The sequence below is a fragment of the Anopheles moucheti genome, assembly GCF_943734755.1.
Source record: "Anopheles moucheti chromosome X unlocalized genomic scaffold, idAnoMoucSN_F20_07 X_unloc_2, whole genome shotgun sequence".
NCBI lineage: Eukaryota > Metazoa > Arthropoda > Insecta > Diptera > Culicidae > Anopheles > Anopheles moucheti.
The window spans coordinates 1,296,781-1,302,500 of record NW_026453526.1 but is presented as its reverse complement, the minus strand read 5'-3'; the positions used below and the strand labels follow the sequence as shown (position 1 = coordinate 1,302,500).

At 46.9% G+C, this 5,720-nt stretch overlaps 1 pseudogene; it reads left to right on the top strand.

The window, feature by feature from the left end:
• The window catches only part of LOC128307972 (uncharacterized), a 6,182-nt pseudogene extending 4,030 nt beyond the window's left edge, over positions 1-2,152 (top strand).
• The last annotated feature ends 3,568 nt before the right edge of the window (positions 2,153-5,720 follow it).

The window sequence follows — 5,720 nt, the reverse complement described above, 5'->3', positions numbered from 1 at the left end:
CCGGTGGAGGTTCCCCTCGCGCGGCCTGTCGTTCGCGTGTGAGCGCTCGACGCGCTTCATTTCGTCGCTCATTTCGTGCCGCCACTGTCGCTTCGTGAGCCGTGTCGAGACGATGCGCCGCTGCCACCATTCCTTCGTTAGCGCTCGTGGCCCGCTCGACGTACCACTCCTGCTGTAGTGTGGTGGTGATGATTTTCGCCGCTTCGCATGCGTCGCTCCACCTTTCTCGGCTGCTAAGCAGGAACGCCTGCAGCGTGTCCGCCGTAGCAGGAAAGTCACTGTCCTCCCCAAGCAACCGTTGTCGCACGTCCGCGAATCGTGGGCACTGGAAGAAGGCATGCTCTGCCGATTCCGGCACTCCCGGACACCTTCTACACTCCACCGAGGGCGCCAAGTGGCGCGAGTGCAAGTACTCGTGGAAAAAGCCATGCCCGGACAGCACCTGTGCAAGGTAGAACGTCATCTCGCCATGACGTCTGGCCTTCCACAGTCCTATGTCCGATATGACCCTGTGTGCCCACCGCGTGTATCTGCTGGTTGGCTCCAGCTCGTCCCACATCGCTTGCCACTCAGCTAGAGTGGCCTGCCTCTCCAGCACATGCAGCTCCTTGAGGCTCGTGCCCGTTTCCTGCTGCTTCCGGTAGCATCTGGCATCTTCCTTCACCTGGAGGCAGATGGGAACCACGCCCGCCAGGACCGTAGCCACCTCGTAGCGCACCGATATAAAGGTGCGGGCAACGGGTCTCGCGTACAGGTTCTGCACCCTGATGAGCTTACGGCGATTCCCTCGCACGTCTAACGCCTCGTGCCAGATCGGTGCAGCATACCGGAGCGTCGCATCCACCACAGCCGAGAGGAGCCGTCGCTTTCCGCACTTAGGCCCGCTGTGGTTCGCCATTAGCCGTGTGACCGCCTGTGCCACACGTTTCGCCTTTGCCGTGGCGTAATCCACATGCGGCCCCCACGACATGTGGTCCTGTAAGATGACCCCCAGGTATTTGATGGTCTCTTTCGGCATTCGCTCCACTCCGTTGATATTGACCGGGTGACGGGAGTTTGCCCTTCGCATCGTGGAGATCATGACCAGCTCGGTCTTGGCCGGCGCAAGCTCAAGGTGATGAGCCTCCATCCACGAGCTGATCAAAGAAATGGCCTCTTCCGCCAAGGTAGCTGCCTCCTGTGGTGTTGTCCCAGCAGCTAGAACCACCAGGTCATCCGCAAACCCGACCGTTTCCACACCGTCCGGCAGTGTCAGCCGCAGAACGCCGTCATACATTGTATTCCAGAGGGTCGGCCCAAGAATCGACCCCTGTGGAACACCCGCCGATAGTTTTCGTCGCACTGGCCCCTCGCTCGTCTCATAGATCATTTCCCGCTCAGAGAAATAGCTGCGCAAAATTCTCTGGAGCGCTGCTGGGACGCGCTTCTCTTGGAGAGCCATCGCGATCGCCTTCCAACTGGCCGTGTTGAAGGCATTCCTGACGTCTAACGCACAGGGATAACTGGCTTGTGGCCGCCAAGCGTTCATAGCGACGTGGCTTTTTGATCCTTCGATGTCGGCTCTTCCTATCATTGTGAAGCAAAATTCACCAAGCGTAGGATTGTTCACCCTTTCAAGGGAACGTGAGCTGGGTTTAGACCGTCGTGAGACAGGTTAGTTTTACCCTACTGGTGTGTGCTGTTTGCCGCTATCTTAACGGAATTCCTGTGCAGTACGAGAGGAACCACAGGTACGGACCACTGGCTCAATACTAGTTCGACCGGACTTTGGTATGACGCTACGTCCGCTGGATTATGCCTGAACGCCTCTAAGGTCGTATCCAATCCGAGCTGATAGCGCTTCTCAAACCCATTAGGTGATCGGAAGCTAGCGGGCTTAACAACCCTCCGAGATCCGTCGGTGCTGCCCCGCGCACACTGACGTCTCATCCCCGCTATAGCACTAGACTGAGCCGCAACGGGCGGGAGCACGCTGCACGTGGAAGTACCTTACCACAGGGAACCCTGGTGGCTGTGTTTCCGTCGACCGTGGATACAACTAGTTTCGACACCTTCGACCGCCCGCAAACGACGGGACTACAGGCTGGGAGCTGCGAGTTGTAGAGATGCGTTCGCATCGATCCTCTCAGGCGACCCATGCTTGCTGGTGCTCGCGTTCACTTTGGGAATGGAGTGTTCGCGAGAGTGATTGTTGTGTTGTGTGTGTACAGTTGGTGCTTGCGTGCACTCCCATAGTGGAGTGTTCGCGAGCTTAAAACGCTAAGTCCCGATTAATACTCTCCTCGCAACATTATGTGCGTGGCTCCACGCCAAGTGGGATTAGCGGTGCGAAACGCGATTGGTAAAGTCGATGGTGATGTGCGTACCAACAGGCGATTTGTTAAGTCAAATGCGAACTGTGGTGCAACAGGCAATGTGTGTTTATTATCAGGTGTTGTTGGAAGTCAATACGATTTGACTTTCAAAAATTTTTCTAAGTCCCGATTTTTTTTCTCGTCGAGTAACTACAATGCACTATTTCTATCGCAGCGGACTTGTTGTTCATGGCCTAAATGATCGCGAACGAACACGTATTCGCAAAAAAATTTTTGTATGAAAAAGTCACCACTCGGGTACCTCCATACAAAAGTACCAAGTTCGGGTCGAGTGGTCGATGGACGTCGAAGGTGAAAATTTTTCATCATCGAAAATTTTTTCCAAAGTTGAAGCAATTGGGCCCTAGAGTATGAAAAGTGAAACCACGGATCGATTTGAGAAATAAAAATTTTTGTATGAAAAAGTCACCACTTGGGTACCTCCATACAAAAGTACCAAGTTCGGGTCGAGTGGTCGATGGACGTCGAAGGTGAAAATTTTTCATCATCGAAAATTTTTTCCAAAGTTGAAGCAAATGGGCCCTAGAGTATGAAAAGTGAAACCACGGATCGATTTGAGAAATAAAAATTTTTGTATGAGAAAGTCACCACTTGGGTACCTCCATACAAAAGTACCAAGTTCGGGTCGAGTGGTCGATGGACGTCGAAGGTGAAAATTTTTCATCATCGAAAATTTTTTCCAAAGTTGAAGCAAATGGGCCCTAGAGTATGAAAAGTGAAACCACGGATCGATTTGAGAAATAAAAATTTTTGTATGAGAAAGTCACCACTTGGGTACCTCCATACAAAAGTACCAAGTTCGGGTCGAGTGGTCGATGGACGTCGAAGGTGAAAATTTTTCATCATCGAAAATTTTTTCCAAAGTTGAAGCAAATGGGCCCTAGAGTATGAAAAGTGAAACCACGGATCGATTTGAGAAATAAAAATTTTTTGTATGGGAGGGCCCCTGCTAGAACATTTTTCCCAAGTGCGACCATTTTACCCAGTGAGTCAAAAAAAAATTTTTTTCACGGTGACTCAAAACTTCAATATTAGACTTCCCTGAGTATGAAAAGTGAAACGAAAATCATTTTTGAGAAGAAAAAATTTTTGTATGGGAGGGCCCCTGCTAGAACATTTTTACCAAGTGCGACCATTTTACCCGGTGAGTCAAAAAAAAATTTTTGTATGGGAGGGCCCCTGCTAGAACATTTTTCCCAAGTGCGTCGATTTTGGGTCGCCGACACAAGCTCGGGTCAAAAAAATTTTTTTTTCACGGTGACTCAAAACATCAATTTTAGACTCCCCTGAGTATGAAAAGTGAAACGAAAATCATTTTTGAGAAGAAAAAATTTTTGTATGGGAGGGCCCCTGCTAGAACATTTTTCCCAAGTGCGTCGATTTTGGGTCGCCGACACAAGCTCGGGTCAAAAAAATTTTTTTTTCACGGTGACTCAAAACATCAATTTTAGACTCCCCTGAGTATGAAAAGTGAAACGAAAATCATTTTTGAGAAGAAAAAATTTTTGTATGGGAGGGCCCCTGCTAGAACATTTTTCCCAAGTGAGTCGATTTTTGGGTCGCGACACAAGCTCGGGTCAAAAAAATTTTTTTTTCACGGTGACTCAAAACATCAATTTTAGACTCCCCTGAGTATGAAAAGTGAAACGAAAATCATTTTTGAGAAGAAAAAATTTTTGTATGGGAGGGCCCCTGCTAGAACATTTTTCCCAAGTGCGTCGATTTTTGGGTCGCCGACACAAGCTCGGGTCAAAAAATTTTTTTTTTCTCGGTGACTCAAAACATCAATTTTAGACTCCCCTGAGTATGAAAAGTGAAACGAAAATCTTTTTGAGAAGAAAAAATTTTTGTATGGGAGGGCCCCTGCTAGAACATTTTTCCCAAGTGCGTCGATTTTGGGTCGCCGACACAAGCTCGGGTCAAAAAAATTTTTTTTTCACGGTGACTCAAAACATCAATTTTAGACTCCCCTGAGTATGAAAAGTGAAACGAAAATCATTTTTGAGAAGAAAAAATTTTTGTATGGGAGGGCCCCTGCTAGAACATTTTTCCCAAGTGCGTCGATTTTGGGTCGCCGACACAAGCTCGGGTCAAAAAAATTTTTTTTTCACGGTGACTCAAAACATCAATTTTAGACTCCCCTGAGTATGAAAAGTGAAACGAAAATCATTTTTGAGAAGAAAAAATTTTTGTATGGGAGGGCCCCTGCTAGAACATTTTTCCCAAGTGCGTCGATTTTTGGGTCGCCGACACAAGCTCGGGTCAAAAAATTTTTTTTTTCTCGGTGACTCAAAACATCAATTTTAGACTCCCCTGAGTATGAAAAGTGAAACGAAAATCTTTTTGAGAAGAAAAAATTTTTGTATGGGAGGGCCCCTGCTAGAACATTTTTCCCAAGTGCGTCGATTTTGGGTCGCCGACACAAGCTCGGGTCAAAAAAATTTTTTTTTCACGGTGACTCAAAACATCAATTTTAGACTCCCCTGAGTATGAAAAGTGAAACGAAAATCATTTTTGAGAAGAAAAAATTTTTGTATGGGAGGGCCCCTGCTAGAACATATTTCCCAAGTGCGTCGATTTTGGGTCGCCGACACAAGCTCGGGTCAAAAAAATTTTTTTTTCACGGTGACTCAAAACATCAATTTTAGACTCCCCTGAGTATGAAAAGTGAAACGAAAATCATTTTTGAGAAGAAAAAATTTTTGTATGGGAGGGCCCCTGCTAGAACATTTTTCCCAAGTGCGTCGATTTTGGGTCGCCGACACAAGCTCGGGTCAAAAAAATTTTTTTTTCTCGGTGACTCAAAACATCAATTTTAGACTCCCCTGAGTATGAAAAGTGAAACGAAAATCATTTTTGAGAAGAAAAAATTTTTGTATGGGAGGGCCCCTGCTAGAACATTTTTCCCAAGTGCGTCGATTTTGGGTCGCCGACACAAGCTCGGGTCAAAAAAATTTTTTTTTCACGGTGACTCAAAACATCAATTTTAGACTCCCCTGAGTATGAAAAGTGAAACGAAAATCATTTTTGAGAAGAAAAAATTTTTGTATGGGAGGGCCCCTGCTAGAACATATTTCCCAAGTGCGTCGATTTTGGGTCGCCGACACAAGCTCGGGTCAAAAAAATTTTTTTTTCACGGTGACTCAAAACATCAATTTTAGACTCCCCTGAGTATGAAAAGTGAAACGAAAATCATTTTTGAGAAGAAAAAATTTTTGTATGGGAGGGCCCCTGCTAGAACATTTTTCCCAAGTGCGTCGATTTTGGGTCGCCGACACAAGCTCGGGTCAAAAAAATTTTTTTTTCTCGGTGACTCAAAACATCAATTTTAGACTCCCCTGAGTA